At 41.9% G+C, this 17,422-nt stretch overlaps 1 protein-coding gene across 2 annotated transcripts in view; it reads right to left on the bottom strand.

Annotated features, from left to right (window-relative positions):
- LOC126456725 (leukocyte elastase inhibitor-like) overlaps window positions 1-12,870 on the bottom strand; it is a 174,076-nt gene extending 161,206 nt beyond the window's left edge. For both annotated transcript variants that reach the window (XM_050092467.1, XM_050092466.1), the window contains exon 1: window positions 12,732-12,870. The gene's annotated coding sequence lies outside the window, so the exon portion shown is untranslated. The remainder of the gene's footprint in view (window positions 1-12,731) is intronic.
- Window positions 12,871-17,422: the final 4,552 nt, after the last annotated feature.

Genomic DNA, 17,422 nt, shown 5'->3' with positions numbered 1-17,422 from the left:
GACTACTCAAGAGGACGTCATTATGGAGAAAGAAAACTGGCATTCTGCGGATCGGAGCGTGGAATGTCAGACCCCCTTAATCGGGCAGGTAGGTTAGAAAACCTAAAAAGGGAAATCGATAGGTTAATGTTAGATATAGTCGGAATTAGTGAAGTTCGGTGGCAGGAGGAACAAGACTTCTGGTCACGTGAATACAGGGTTATAAATACAAAATCAAATAGGGGTAATGGAGGAGTAGGTTCAATAATGAATAAGAAAATAGGAGTGCGGGTAAGCTACTACACACAGCATAGTGAACGCATTATAGTGGCCAAGATAAACACGAAGCCCATACCTACTACAGTAGTACAAGTTTATACGCCAACTAGCTCTGCAGATGACGAAGAAATTGAAGAAATGTATGATGAGATAAAAGAAATTATTCAGGTAGTGAAGGGAGACGAAAATTTAATACTCATGGATGACTGGAATTCGACAGTAGGAAAAGGGAGAGAAGGAAACATAGTAGGTGAATATGGATTGGGGCTAAGAAATGAAAGAGGAAGCCGTCTGTTAGAATTTTGCACAGAGCATAACTTAATCATAGCTAACACTTGGTTCAAGAATCATAAAAGAAGGTTGTATACATGGAAGAATCCTGGATATACTAAAAGGTATCAGATAGATTATATAATGGTAAGACAGAGATTTAGGAACTAGGTTTTAAATTTTAGGACATTTCCAGGGGCAGATGTGGACTCTGACCACAATCTATTGGTTATGAACTGTAGATTAAAACTGAAGAAATTGCAAAAAGGTGGGAATTTAAGGAGATGGTACCTGGATAAACTGACTTAACCAGAGGTTGTACAGAGTTTCAGGGAGAGCATAAGGAAACAATTGACTGGAATAGGGGAAAGAAATACAGTAGAAGACGAATGGGTAGCTCTGAGGGATGAAGTAGTGAAGGCAGCAGAGGATCAAGTAGGTAAAAAGACGAGGGCTAGTAGAAATCCTTGGGTAACAGAAGAAATATTGAATTTAATTGTTGAAAGGAGAAAATATAAAAATGCAGTAAATGAAGCAGGCAGAAAGGAATACAAACGTCTCAAAAATGAGATCGACAGGAAGTGCAAAATGGCTAAGCAGGCATGGCTAGAGGACAAATGAAAGGATGTGGAGGCTTATCTCACTAGGGGTAAGATAGATAAAGCCTACTGGAAAATTAGAGAAACCTTTGGAGGAAAGAGAGCCACTTGTATGAATATCAAGAGCTCAGATGGAAACCCATTTCTAAGCAAAGAGGGGAAAGCAGAAAGGTGGAAGGAGTATATAGAGGGTCTATACAAGGGCGATGTACTTGAGGGCAATATTATGAAAATGGAATAGGATGTGGATGAAGATGAAATGGGAGATACGATACTGCGTGAAGAGTTTGACAGAGCACTGAAAGACCTGAGTCGAAACAAGGCCCTGCGAGTAGACAACATTCCATTAGAACTACTGACTGCCTTGGGAGAGCCAGTCCTGACTAAAACTCTACCATCTGGTGAGCAAGATGTACGAGACAGGCGAAATACCCTCAGACTTCAAGAAAAATAGAATAATTCCAATCCCAAAGAAAGCAGGTGTTGACAGATGTGAAAATTACCGAACAATCAGTTTAATAAGTCACAGCAGCAAAATACTAACGCGAATTCTTTACAGACGATTGGAAAAACTGGCAGAAGCCGACCTCGGGGAAGATCAGTTTGGATTCCGTAAAAATGTTGGAACACGTGAGGCAATTCTGACCCTACGACTTATCTTAGAAGAAAGATTAAGGAAAGGAAAACCTACGTTTCTAGCATTTGTAGACTTAGAGAAAGCTTTTGACAATGCTGACTGGAATACTCTCTTTCAAATTCTAAAGATGGCAGGGGCAAAATACAGGGAGCGAAAGGCTATTTACAATTTGTACAGAAACCAGATGGCAGTTATGAGTCGAGGGACATGAAAGGGAAGCAGTGGTTGGGAAGCGAGTGATAGTGGGTTGTAGCCTCTCCCCGATGTTATTCAATCTGTATATTGAGCAAGCAGTAGAGGAGACAAAAGAAAAATTCGGAGTAGGTATTAAAGTCCATGGAGAAGAAAAACTTAAAGGTTCGCCGATGACATTGTAATTCTGTCAGAGACAGCAAAGGACTTGGAAGAGCAGTTGAACGGAATGGACAGTGTCTTGAAAGGAGGATATAAGATGAACATCAACAAAAGCAAAACAAGGATAATGGAATGTAGTCGAATTAAGTTGGGTGATGCTGAGGGAATTAGATTAGGAAATGAGAAACTTAAAGTAGTAAAGGAGTTTTGCTATTTAGGGAGTAAAATAACTGATGATGGTCGAAGTAGAGATGATATAAAATGTAGACTGGCAATGGCAAGGAAAGCGTTTCTGAAGAAGAGAAATTTGTTAACATCTAGTATAGATTTAAGTGTCAGGAAGTCGTTTCTGAAAGCATTTGTATGGAGTGTAGCCATGTATGGCAGTGAAACGTGGACGATAAGTAGTTTGGACAAGAAGAGAATAGAAGCTCTCGAAATGTGGTGCTACAGAAGAATGCTGAAGATTAGATGGGTAGATCACATAACTAATGAGGAGGTTTTGAATAGAATTGGGGAGAAGAGGAGTTTGTGGCACAACTTGACAAGAAGAAAGTACCGGTTGGTGGGACATGTCCTGAGGCGTCAAGGGATGACAAATTTAGCATTGGATGGCAGCGTGGAGGGTAAAAATCGTAGAGGGGGACCAAGAAATGAATACACTAATCAGATTCAGAGGGATGTAGGTTGCAGTAGGTACTGGGAGATGAAGGAGCTTGCACAGGATAGAATAGCATGGAGAGCTGCATCAAACCAGTCTCAGGACTGAAGACCACAACAACAACAACAAACTATTTCTAAATCCGATCTGTAAATCTGATAGCAAACTTTGTTAAGGTCATCCATCAGTTATCCTTTCAAGCACAGCCTTTTCAATAACTTCACCAGATACTGATGTCATAGAAAATTGTCTATATTATCCCTTTCTCTCTATTTACAGAGCGGCTTTAGTACTAAGTAATTTAATCGTTCAGGAAGCTGACCGTTCCTAAAGAAAAATTTACAAATATGTGTAAGTATAGGGCTAATATGCGTATCACAGTACTTTAGTATTTTGCTATTTACTCTATCATCTTCTTGAGAGTTCTTAGTCTTCATTGATTTAATTATTAACTCAGATCCCCTTTTGTCCGTATCACAGAGGAGTATTCCAGATATAAGTCCTGGAAAGCCATTTTACAAAAGAGAGTTATGTATTCTCGGTAAAAACTAAGCTTTTATTTAATTCACCAATTATTTTCAGAAATAGCTGACTTACCAGTAACAAAAACATTTTTAATATATACTGACTTTATGTCCTCGAACTTGTGCTGTTGACTGGACACTTGCTTCACGACTGACCATATGGTTTTAATTTTATCTTGTGAATTAGTTATTCTATTTACGTACCACATACTATTTGCCTGCCTTATAACATTTTTGAGCACCGTACAGTGCTGTTTGTAATGGGCTACTGTGGCTTGACTGTGATTACTTCTAATATTTTAATATAATTCCTACTTTGTTCTACATCATATTCTCATCTTGCAAGTTAGCGGCGAAGGCTGGCCTTTACCACTAGTGCCCTCTTTTGAACTTTCTAATGGAAAGCAACTTTCAAAGAGCATGAGAAACGTACTAAGGAAAGCGTTATATTTGTCATCAATGTTAACGGCACTATAAACATCCTGCCACTCTGGTTCCTTGACGAGGTTTAAAAAATTCTATATTGCCGTTAGATTAGCTTTTATACCTAGTTTGTAATTAATATAACGTTTGATTGAGTACAAAGGCTGTTCACCATTTTACTAACATAATGCCTATCTAGTAATGAAGTATGAATAAAAATATTGTCTGTGATTGTGCTATTCCTCCCTTGCACCCTGGATGAAGAAAAATATGGTCTGCGTCAGCTCATATTAATTTAGAAGATCTTCCAACATCCTTATTCTTGCAGAAGCGAATACGTAATTAATACTGAGGTCACCACATACAATTAATTTTTGATACTTTCCATAAAGTAAACGAAGAACCCTCTTTCGATTGAGCAGGAAGGCTCTGAAGTCAGAACAGATGGACGTATACATAACAACGATTAGTAGTTTCACTAAATTCAACTGCCGCTGCGCAACATTCAGATACCTGTTCAGTGCATTGCTTTGATACATCTACCGAGTCAAATGGAATACTGGTTTTTACGTACAGGGCAATTACCCCACACTCCAAAGAACTCCTTGTAAAACAGCCAGCTAATCTGTATCTTGGTAAAGGAAGCCTCTGACCTGTCACGCTATTTAAGTGGTGCTCTGATATACCAATAATGTCCGAGTCAATAACTGCAAGCAGTACACTGACTTTATCTCTAATACCTGTCACATTTTACTGAAATATACTGATTCCTTCACTACTCGGATACCTGACCTTCCGTGAAGGGGATTTCTTTGTTAGAGAGACTTCCTTTATGCAGTTATACCTAACAGTTGACTTCAATCTAAAAAAATATGCAGCTCTAACACCAACTACTACAGGAATTTTCCCGTGCGTGATCCCACCACCGCACACTACACTGTTACCTATAAGCTTTACCAGCGTCCCCCTCCCATACCTATTGAGGTACAGGCCATGCCTAGTAAATCCTGATCTATTGACAGACGCAACTGGTACCACTGCAATGTGAGTTACGCCCTGCGCTGTCAGTGCCTTTCCAAGCCCCTTGTTATTTTGCCTAACAGCAGCATTAAGATGAGGCCGATCATGACGCTCAAACAACTGCATAAATTGCGCATTTGTGACATCAGTATGAGTAGTTATCTTTTCCAGGTCACCACCAACATCATACTCCCCGTCCCTATCAACACTATTCCCAGTTACACCCACAATCACTACCTTATCCTCTTTCGTAAAATTCCTATGTAACACCCCTAAGATAACACTCACCTGAGCCAACCTTGCACTGGGCTTCACAGTGATGCTGACCTGTTACTCACTCTCCAACACTTCCTGTAACTGCTGGCCTAAACCTCTGCAATGTGAACTACCTACTCGCATAACTTTCTTCTTTCTACGCGAAACTGCAACTGTCTTAGGGTCCTTATCTGCTGAGGTCTGCTGCATGTTTCCTACATCTACAGCTACAAGAAGTTCCTCTATACTAAACTCTGACAGTTGGTCAAATCTGTTGGTGGTAAGCAAAGCACAACTGTCTGAATATCTCCTCCTCCTAGCAGCCGTCTTACCAACTGCCACTTCTCATTCCTAGCGCCCTTCTCCCTCCTCATTCCATTTAGTTCCATCTTCGCATTTTGCAGCTGCACCTGAAGGGCACAGATCTTACGCTCCTGCTTCTCTATTACTTATGTCTGCAACAACTTCTGCATTTCCAGGAGAGGATATCCCTAGAATTTCCATTGGCTTCCCCACTGTATTCTCCCAATGAAAATACACTACTGGTCATTAAAATTGCTACACCACGAAGATGACGTGCTACAGACGCGGAATTTAACCGACAGGAAGAAGATGCTGTGATATGCAAATGAGTAGCTTTTCAGAGCATTCACACAAGGTTGGCGCCGGTGGCTACACCTACAACGTGCTGACATGAGCAAAGTTTCCAACCGATTTCTCATACACAAACAGCAGATGACCGCCGTTGCCTAGTGAAACGTTGTTGCGATGCCTCGTGTAAGGAGGAGATATGCGTACCATCACGTTTCCGACTTTGATAAAGGTCAGATTGTAGCCTATCGTGGTTGCGGTTTATCGTATCGCGACACTGCTGCTCCGTTGGTCGAGATCCAATGACTGATAGCAGAATATGGAATCGGTGGTTTCAGGAGGGTAATACGGAACGCCGTGCTGGATCCCAACGGTCTCGTATCACTAGCAGTCGAGATGACAGTCATCTTATCCGCATGGTTGTAACGGATCGTGCAGCCACGTCTCTATCCCTGAGTCAACAGATGGGGACGTTTGAAAGACAACAACCATCTGCACGAACAGTTCGACGACGTTTGCGGCAGCATGGACTATCAGCTCGGGGACCATGGCTGCGGATCCCTTGACGCTGCATCACAGACACGAGCGCCTGCGATGGTGTACTCAACGACGAACCTGGGTGCACGAATGGCAAAACGTCATATTTTCGGATGAATCCAGGTTCTGTTTACAGCATCATGATGGTCGCATTTGTGTTTGGCGACATCGCGGTGAACGCACATTGGAAGCGTGTATTTGTCATCGCCATACTGGCGTATCACCCGGCTTGATGTTATGGGGTGCCATTGGTTACACGTCTCGGTCACCTCTTGTTCGCATTGACGGCACTTTGAACAGTGGACGCTACATTTCAGATGTGTTACGACCCGTGGCTCTGCCCTTCATTCGATCCCGCGAAACCCTACATTTCAGCAGGATAATGAACGACCGCATTTTGCAGGTCCTGTACGGGCCTTTCTGGATACAGAAAATGTTCGACTGCTGCCCTGCCCAGCACATTCTCTAGATCTCTCACCAATTGAAAACGTCTGGTCAATGGTGGCCGAGTAACTGGCTCGTCACAATACGCCAGTCACTACTCTTGATGAACTGTGGCATCGTGTTGAAGCTGCATGGGCAGCTGTACCTGTACACGCCATCCAAGCTCTGTTTGACTCAATGCCCAGGCGTATCAAGGCCGTTATTACGGCCAGAGGTGGTAATTGTGGGTACTAATTTCTCAGGATCTATGCACCCAAATTGCGTGAAAATGTAGTCACATGTCACTTCTAGTATAATATGTTTGTCCAATGAATACCCGTTTATCACCTGCATTTCTTCTTGGTGTAACAATTTTAATGGCCAGTAGTGTATTTTGAACAAATGTCGCACCGTAACCCACTACTCACAAACCTACGACAAAGCCCATACGTTGTAAGTAGGCTGTTTAGGTTTTTTTATTGGTAACGCCACCTCTGTATGAAAATCACTGGCTGTGCTGTGTGCAGTCTGTGGCTGCTTTGCATTGTTGTAATACTCGCCATTGTAGTGTTAGGCAGCTGGCTGTGAACAGCGCGTAGCGTTGCGCAGTTGGAGATGAGCCGCCAGCAGTGGTGGATGTGGGGAGAGAGATGGCGGAGTTTTGAAATTTGTCATGAACTGCTATATTTATATATGACGATATCAAGGTAAATACATTGTTTGTTCTCTATTAATATCTTTCATTTGCTAACTATCCCTATCAGTAGTTAGTGCCTTCAGTAGTTTGAATCTTTTATTTAGCTGGCAGTAGTGGCGCTCGCTGTATTGCAGTAGCTTGAGTAGCGAAGATTTTTGTGAGGTAAGTGATTTGTGAAAGGTATAGTTTACTGTTAGTCAGGGCCATTGTTTTGTAGGGAATTTTGAAAGTCAGATTGCGTTGCGCTAACAAAATATTGTGTGTCAGTTTAAGCACAGTCATGTATAATTGTTTTAAGGGGACGTTACAACTTCTCACTCATTCTAAAATATTAACGATTACTGAGAAAACTAAATGTCTACGTTATATAGGTTCAGTTACTGCAGTAGACCGATTTAAAGAACTAACAATAGCGATCTCGAATTTCGTACTCGACTAAGAAAGCAACTGTTTCTAGTAATACTCCATGTAGTGTCCCAGAATTATATTAAGAATAGTTCCCATTACACGATTCTGACCAAGTTTTCCTGGAGGTTTCTCTTGGTTGTAAGGAAATGCCGCAACTGGAAACCCCAGCCACAGTTGTGACTTCCTTTTCCGCAAAACTAGTGCTCAACTGGTGTTTGGATGTATGTACGTTATTGCAGGAACAAAGTACACATTCACTTCCGCATGTATAAGAGATAGTCGCAAGCTTTAAGCTTTTCCGTTTCGTTCGATCACCATTTTCGCATACGAATATGTATATGATTGTCGGCCGCTGGTGGCCGAGCGGTTCTAGCGCTTCAGGTTGGAACCGCGCGACCGGTATGGTCGCAGGTTCGAATCCTGCCTCAGGCATGGATGTGTGTGATGTCCTTAGGTTAGTTAGGTGTTTAAGTAGTTCTAAGTTCCAGGGGACTGATGACCGAAGATGTTAAGTCCCATAGTGCTCAGAGCCATTTGAACCATTTTTATGTATATGATTAAGTTATTGCATTTTTTTTACTAATGCGATTTAATTTGCGAGTTGGCTGCAGTTAGCGTGTAGCTACTGGTCCGAGTTTCTCATAAACAGAAGCAGTAAAACGAAATTATGGCACTTCCTGTAGCACGGACGGAACTCACATAACGTCAAACGCCCTGGTTATATGTACCGCACATTCCAGCACTAAAGGTTGGTTTGTAGTGATTCATCATTGTGTGTGCACAACAAAGATTTGAGCGTCTACAGCAAGCAGACAGAACTACTGGTTACTAGAAGTAACAGACTTTAAAGAAAACACGTTACAGATACAACAACAAAAATCTGTTCACGATTGTCCTATCTGTACTTCCCCTGAATCCGCCATAGCTCTACTACCGTCCTTATTTCTGTTATAATGTGACAAAGGGAAAGGTCAGTGGACCACGCAGTAAAGAGGTGCCATTTCGTTGCCGGCGTTAACCTCGTGACTGTCTTTCACGCCGAGTGAAAGCAGTAAGGCTGCATGCGGATGCAGATAATTCGTGATTTTTTCGTTCGTTGTAATCATCTTTCCCACTTCCGTATGCCCTAGATATTTTTCAAAGAGAAAGAGTAGCAAATACGAACATTAATTGTGACTGGAGCCAATACCTTTCCCAGTTACATCTAGACATATCAAGATACGGAAGTTACTTCATTACTCAGAGTACAAAATACCAATTGAATTCAAACATTATATCTATCAGCCTTTACACTTTTCTCCCTTCTCTGCTCCCCTCCCCCCCCCCCCCCCCCCTCTCTTTCACTGAGCTTGCATTTCAAATTTTTCTTCAGTATCAGTATGAATAAACGAAGCTCTCATTTCCTGATAGAGCTAACACGTAAGCAAGAATTCCCGATCAGCAACACTATTTCAGCACTCCAGCTGATACAGGCATTGTTGAAAACATATTAAGATTCAGTACAGATTATCTGTGAATCAACGCCACGGCGCCTCCAAAGACTATCATGCTCAGGCAATAAGAAGTTTTAGGGAACTATAGAGGGATGCAACGATGGCTGTTTCCTCATATAAGACACCATTATATTCATAAAAGTCCAGAAAACCTTTTACGGTATGTTAGCTCACCAGGACGTAATACTAATTCCTTAGAGACGGTGTGATAATACACATTTTCTTGTCATACTGATAACCTCCAGGTTGCCGAGTTTGCAGCCGATGGGATGTTATCACACTTCTCGGCGATATCAACTGTTTCCTTGGCTGTCTTCCTCAGGTTGCCGTATCAGACCCGGATCCCCGCCTTTTCCACGCCGAGTTCCGCTGTCCTTGCACTCCTCAAGGACATTCACGAAGTTTCAACTTGCCACTTGTTTCAGTCCATACATTTCAAGCTCCGCAGAGTCTACCTCTATTAGACAGGATACAATGTCTAGTTATATGTAAGCACAACCTGAGGGATATTACTGGTATGGCCCAGTGACAAGATAGCTTCAGCATTGGAGGTAACAACTGTCAATTTCAAACTTTGAGTGAATCGTCACAAAGTGCCATCTAAGGAAGATTTGGAAATATCGTGGGAAAAATAATAAAATACTCTCGGTTGGAAACTCGGAAATCTGGAATATTTCTCTCTACGTTACCTGAAGTTATATAGTAGTCAGAGAGTGACAGAGAGGTAGAGGAAGAGTCAGCCACTCATTCGGTGACTCACAGAGATCGATGGAACGTAGTGATTGAACAATTGTTTACTAACGTATTCTCGGGTACCATACTTGAGTAATGAAAAAAACTTCAAGACCTTGCTGATCTCAGTCTCATTAACTTCTTGAGTGAAGGAAACAAGAATAAACCAACCTGATGTCAAAAGGGGTGCTGCCGGCGTACTTCCTGAGTATTTCACATGAGCAAAACAGGATTTTTTAGTGTTTCTGATAAGTCGGTGTCGAAGTAAGTGCGTGAACAAAGAGGGGCAGCTGGTTGTAATTCTCTGCTGTCAATTTGGCGATTACAGCACATGTCGGGAGCTAATATTAACAGTGTACGTTGGGAGAGCCCATGGATGATGTACGGGTGTTTTTATATCGAAAACGCACGTATCTAACAGATAAAACTGGTGCGTATATTCTGTAAGTTTGTACGTATATTCTGTAAGTTTAAACAACTAGTCATGAGAGTTCGGTATGGCTACAGCATTGTTACGAGTATGTAAACAACAGTAGTAGGGAGATAAACAAAAAGACGAGATATCAAAACGTATAATTTTTAATGACGTAGTTGGCGATGCAACATGGAAATCAGAGTAATTTTCAGTTGCTGATGTATACGTCAACCTGTTTAACATCGGTTGCACTGTATTGGTGTCCAGTGATATCTACACCACACCAGAAAATATTAGAGGAAACAGAAAGGAATGATGTGCAAAACATACACGAAGATTTTATGAGGCATGTTATAGTTCTACGTATAATAAGGGTATAGACTTTTGTATTCCAATCGCTACCTTTGCTCATTAAATTCCCGTAGCATGCTGCCCATAGCAGTCACGTGTATACTGCCTTATGTGTGTAACACTTCACACCAGCACGACAGTAATTTACAGAGGGATTGGGGTGTTACAGTGATCGTAGTATTATCACACCAAATGGGCAAATTAAAGTGGCCAAACGAATAAGGAAACGGCCGCCTTACTTAAGGGTGGGTATGCACGCAGTTTTGCAAGGTTTACATGTGTACATATTAGTATGGCGGTGTACGTTGTAAACATTCAACGTTTGATGCAGTGTTTCCTACTAAGCGTTTCCACGCTCAACACCTCATCGTCATGCACAAATGTTTAACATTTTTCGATCTGACCACAGTGTAGTAGTGTTCTGATGTTTTGAGTGCCATGTATTCCGTAGATCGGCAGAAATGTAAATATAATAACGCCAACGCAGACGTTAACCCAAGCAAAAATCGAGAAGTATTGTATTGATTATATATGACATTGTGAAATGAGTGTTGGACTCGCACATGAAGTGCTCAACCACAACAAACTATGGTGACACTCTATCAAGCTGTCACAATAAGCTCAAAGTTTACTATTTCAGTAACGAAAGATATTCCACATCAGCTGCAGTCATAATCCTGTGATTAAGCTGAACTCTGCATTGTATTTAATTTCTCGGTGACAACAGCCTAGCAGCATCGCGAAAGTGCGACAGTGGAATTTGAAGAATTTGAAATGGTAAAATCGGAAATTTGAATCATTATGTGAGGCGTGATTGGTTCGCTTTGTTGGTAGAACACTACGCCATTACAAGATGTACGCCTTTAAATCCAAGAACCGTATATTGTGTCTTTACATTTCACGTATTATCTACACCACGAATACTCCTTCTTGAGAGAGTTATGCTTATCTTTGCCTTCTAATGAGAAACAGGAAATGTAGATGGTATGTGCTAGACGGTGAGGTATAAATCGTTGAAACACGCTGCATTAACATATAATGATAGGCTGGATTCCAGAACTTGTTTTTTTAATATACATAAAATAATGTGCTCTCTAAGGACGAAAAAATTTTATGTGATATAGAAAGCCATTTGTTTGTGATTCTGAAGGGAAATAATGAGGTGTGGCTCAAATGGCTGGGAGCACTATGGGACTTAACATCTGAGGTCATCAGTCTCTAGAACTTAGAACTATCTAAAGACATCACACACATCCATGCCCGAGGCAGGATTCGAAACTGCGACCGTAGCGGTCGCGCGGTTCCAGACTGAAGCGCCTAGAACAGCTTGGCCGCACCGGCCGGCTAACGAGGTGTGTCAAGGCAGAAATACATGTGTGGAAGCAGGTAGAATAAAAGACGTGTTTACAACAACAGCACTCTCTAGCAACTGAAGATAACAAGACAGTTACTCGACCGAAATGCACCATAAACATCAGTGTCAGTGTGGATGAAAGGAAGTAATGGAATCACAGGAAAAAAGAAAGATTGCGACGAGATGTAGGCTAGGAAAGCACATCGGAAACATTTAAATGTGAAGTGATTCAAAAGTAATACATATAACGAGGAAAATTTTAATTAGTACCACATCATAACAAGAACTATAGAACACTGAAAAATATACTTAGTTTACGAACAGGAAACTTTTTAAAAAAAATAAATGGAAGACAGAATAAAATGTAGTAGGAAACTTAAGAAGTGAATAAGGTGAATGCAAGAATGTAGTTATGAATGTGGATGTTGAAACAGAGGTATGAGAGTAAACTGAATTTAAGGAAGAATGTTGGAGAAAGGGTAAATCTGAACAGGCTGCTTAAACATGTTCTATAGGTGAACTGTAAGAAAATTAAGGGGAAAGGTTATAGGCATACGAATGTATGTGCCACATATGAGATATGGAATAGATTGCTGATGATGTCAGAATGCTGTCGAAACGTATTGTGCCCATTTTTCGTTGTTTCTACTCATTCCTTTACTTTTAGTACTACTTGCACGATGGAAGATATATGGCTCGATAGGATTGATAAAGCAGACGAGAGGATACCTGTCCTGCTGTGATGGCTGAGGCTTTCGTAGGAAGTGGTGAGTCGTTCCGCTCCCAGGGCTGATACCTGCGCAACGTAGAAGCTTCCGTGGGCGACTAAACCGTGAGGCGTGCTGCACGCGGTCTGCCGGCTGGCGCGTGACCGAGACTTTAATCGCAGTTTCTGTGCCACGGCGCCTCCCCCCTCCTCCCCCTCCCCAGTCCGGCGCTAACAGACCACCTCCCCCCCCCCCACCCCTCCCCCAGTGCGGAAAGCGCGGACGCCGCCTCGCGGAATTGCAACGCCGCTGCCGCTGAATCGCCTGGGACGCCGTGGGTCCTGGTGCGCGACATACGCTCGCGTGAGCCGCAGAAGGTTACACCAGAAATGCCTCTCGTCTTCGACTAACCTCAACTAATGCTTGTTCGTTGTAGCTCAGTGCTGCACCGTTACGTGTGGGTCTTTCGCACGCTGGTAGCCTGTAAGACTCGTGCTCGTCGTCCCGACGGAAGTTACCTGGAACCACTGACGTCACGAAGCTGTGAATTTCCCGGAGAGATACATTTCGTCTTCCAGCCCATTGTGTTGTTGACAGGTTCGTTTGCTGGTAGGGCTGCTTTGTTAGTCAGTGTGGCTGACTCACGCAAAAACCACTAGGGGAAACACCGTTTGTAGCGAACGATTTACGTTCGTAGAAAAAGAAAGTAACTACTGTTATGGCACTGAACTCCACACCAGTGACAGCTGGATACCAAGACAAAAAATAGGAGTAGGTCGCATAATACTAGAGAGATATTTATTTACTACGAAAACATTACGTATTCAGACGTTGTTATTCAAATCTTTATTTACGTAGCTAGTAGTTCATTGGTTAGGAAGAGCATTTATAAAACGTTGTACATATTTCGGTTGTTATTATACAGTGGGATGGAGAAATGGTTTCATACCTCCGTAAGCAGAATAGTTATATCACGTACCAATTATAAGGGGGCGCTAGAAACCTTTTGTACTGAATCCCCAGCTCTACATTTCACGACAACCCGTCATTAAAGAGCGCTGGCTTTCTATCATTATCGTCTGTACATCACTGTGAGACTGTTGAAACAGACGATTAGAATCCTTGAATGAGATCAAGCATAAATGTATATTTCACATTTTGCTACAGATCTATTAGTAATACCATCATCGGCTATGAGATGTGAAACGCTATGCAATTAAAATGATCAACGATTCCGCTTTTAGTAGTAATAGGTGAGTTAGGTACATCTCAAGCATTTGTAGACTTAGACAAAGCTTTTGACAATGTTGACTGGAATACTCCCTTCCAAATTCTGAAGGTGGCAGGGGTAAAAACACAGGGAGCGAAAGGCTGTTTACAGTTTGTACAGAAACCAGATGGCAGTTAGAAGAGTCGAGGCACATGGAAATGAAGCAGTGGTTGGCAAGGGAGTGAGACAGGGTTGTAGCGTCTCCCCGATGTTATTCAATCTGTATATTGAGCAAGCAGTAAAGGAAACAAAAGAAAACTTCGGAGTAGGTATTAAAATCAATGGAGAAGAAAAACTTAAAGGTTCGCCGATGACATTGTAATTCTGTCAGAGACAGAAAAGGACCTGGAAGAGCAGATGAACGGAATGTACAGTGTCTTGAAACGAGGATATAAGATGAACATCAACAAAAGTAAAACGAGGATAATGGAATGTAGCCGAATTATGTCGGGTGATGCTGAGGGAATTAGATTAGGAAATGAGACACTTAAAGTAGTAAAGGAGTTTTGCTATTTGGGGAGCAAAATAACTGATGATGGTCGAAGTAGAGAGGATATAAAATGTAGACTGGCAATGGCAAGGAAAGCGTTTCTGAAGAAGAGAAATTTGTTAACATCGAGTATAGATTTAAGTGTCAGGAAATCGTTTCTGAAAGTATTTGTCTGGGGTGTGGCCATGAGTGGTAGTGAAACATGGACGATAAATTGTTTGTACAAGAAGAGAATAGAAGCTTTGGAAATGTGGTGCTACAGAAGAATGCTGAAGATTAGATGGGTAGATCACATAACCAATTAGGAGGTATTGAATAGAATTGGGGAGAAGAGGAGTTTGTGACACAACTTGACCTGAAGAAGGGATCGGTTGGTAGGACATGTTTTGAGGCACCAAGGGATCACCAATTTAGTATTGGAGGGCAGCGTGGAGGGTAAAAATCGTAGAGGGAGACCAAGAGATGAATACACTAAGCAGATTCAGAAGGATGTAGGCTGCAGTAGGTACTGGGAGATGAAGCAGCTTGGACAGGATACAGTAGCATGGAGAGCTGCATCAAACCAGTCTCAGGACTGAAGACCACAACAACAACGGGTGAGTTAGGATGTACTTGTGTTCCGAGTAATGTACCCTTATTCGTGGAGTGTTTGAATAGTCCCAGAGAGATTTGACGTCCGTGTAGATTCAAAGGACTGGAGAAGGTAACAAAACACAGGAAATACGTAATTTATCACGGTAGTAGTGCTTTAGTTTCCGCAGCAAACGATACATTATTTGTATTATTTGTGTTTTCTCATTTTGCGTTACAGTCCTTAATTCAGAGACGTGTCCCGTTTAGAGGAAGAGCATCGTTAATGACATCAGTCTTCGTGGGAAACGGTTACATATTTGGAACTTTGTATTGGGTTATGGGTACATCTAAATGTTGTTTCAATTTTCGGTAGAAACGCCTATGGATGACAGCTGGGAACTTAGTACAACAGAAACGTAAGCTAGTAGATCACGTAACATTGTGAAACACGATGATGGTTTAATAATGCAAACGAAAAATGTTTTGTTTTATTACATTGGAGCACTAAGGCAGTGATAATTCTAATTCATCAACTCGACTTTTGCGCTTTATGCGCCAGGGGATTTTTGGGTGGTTCCTGACAGTCTGCTTATTTCCACAAACAAATGTTTACTTATTACTGCTGTCCACTTGTATGTGTATGTAACACATGGTTCATTTCGGACGTATGCTCCCAGCTATTGACGTTTCCAAGGCATCAAGTATCTTTTGTACAGACACTTCGACAGCTTTACCTTTCGCTGTAGAAGAAAGAAATGAAGAGAACATGACACTTTAGCGAGCCTTAGGAAACCAAATGATCAAGAGAGTAACTGACAAGAGTGCAACAATGAAAAGCGATGGTTCTCTGGCTAAATCGACCTAGCATTCGACTGAACTCATTCAGAAAAATAATAATGCCACAGTGATTAAGAAAATGGATTTATTTATTGTTTAAATTTCTTCTTAAAAGAGAGCTAGTGTACTTACGTACATTGTCTTTTATCATGCGCTTGCTGGTAGTCATGTAGGTCTCTAAGCCGTGTAAAACAGCTGAAAAACTTTTCAAATGGTTCAAATGGCTCTGAGCACTATGGGACTCAACTGCTGAGGTCATTAGTCCCCTAGAACTTAGAACTAGTTAAACCTAACTAACCTAAGGACATCACAAACATCCATGCCCGAGGCAGGATTCGAACCTGCGACCGTAGCGGTCTTGCGGTTCCAGACTGCAGCGCCTTTAACCGCACGGCCACTTCGGCCGGCTGAAAAACTTTTCTCGTGGCCCTTACACTTAGACGCCCATTGTATATAAATACTCAAAACACAATACTCAGTGGTCATGACGTACGCCTTCTAAACGCCGAGTTACTGAAATGTGTTCAGAATGTAGCTTTTGTTTGGTGCTTCATTTATGTGGATGCCGAGTGCGCCGTTAATTTCGTGTTTCATTGTGAGGGTAATTAAAGGTAAGTTTATTTCCGGAGCTTTGTTCCATGCGATGAACAAGGCCGTTTCGGCGGTGCTAACGCAATGTAGCGGTGCAAAACATGGCTCTAGTGCAAGTCGCGAAATACCTAAACAGTAAACATGCGGTGTTGAGAGAGATGGACTCGAGAAAGATTAAGATTTTATTTCGCTGTCAAAATCATGAACATAAGCGAGGAAGCACAGTTATAGGACACATGAAGTAACCTGTCTTAATGTTACCGAAGCAACCATTTCACTGTTGGCTTTCAGTGGTTAATAGGAAAGTAAATCATTTTAGGTGAGCCCGGAGAATCATTTAAGCCCCAATCCAGCTGCAAATGCGGTCAATGTCCTGTGTATTGCATCGCGTCACTCGGAGCAATTCGAGTGAGCAACCAAGTTCAAACTTGAAAATGAGGTGAAGACCTAGGTCTTATGACTGTTAAACCTAATGGAAGTCATAACTTTACGTCAGGAGTTGCGGTGGTTGCGTAACGCAACGCCGAAGAGTAGTTAACGCCTCTATCGCTCAAAACAGCATTCATGCTGCACGCGATCCTAAACAAGCCGGATGGGCTGTTCTTCTTTCTCTAAGGCCTAGCGTTATGTAGAGAATCGAGTGGACAAATTTAGTCATAATTTAATAACGTTTTTTATTGATTTCACTCCTATTAAAATACGGGTTCGAACACGGGAACTTATGTGGTAAACTCCTATGGGACCAAACTGCTGACGTAATCGATGCCTAGGCTTAAATACTACTTAATCTAAGCTAACTTACGCTAAGGACAATACACACACCCATGCCCGAGGGAGGACTCGAACCTCCGAAGGGGGCAGCCGCACGATTAATGCTTATCTAACATTGTCACTATTGGAGGTAAATGGCATAATTTGTATCAAAGATACCTAGCTCGTTCTATCAGAGTAG

This window comes from Schistocerca serialis, chromosome 2 (genome assembly GCF_023864345.2).
Source record: "Schistocerca serialis cubense isolate TAMUIC-IGC-003099 chromosome 2, iqSchSeri2.2, whole genome shotgun sequence".
Taxonomy (NCBI): Eukaryota; Metazoa; Arthropoda; class Insecta; order Orthoptera; family Acrididae; genus Schistocerca; species Schistocerca serialis.
Note: the sequence above shows the minus strand (reverse complement) of the source record. Positions and strands in the feature narration are given on the sequence as shown.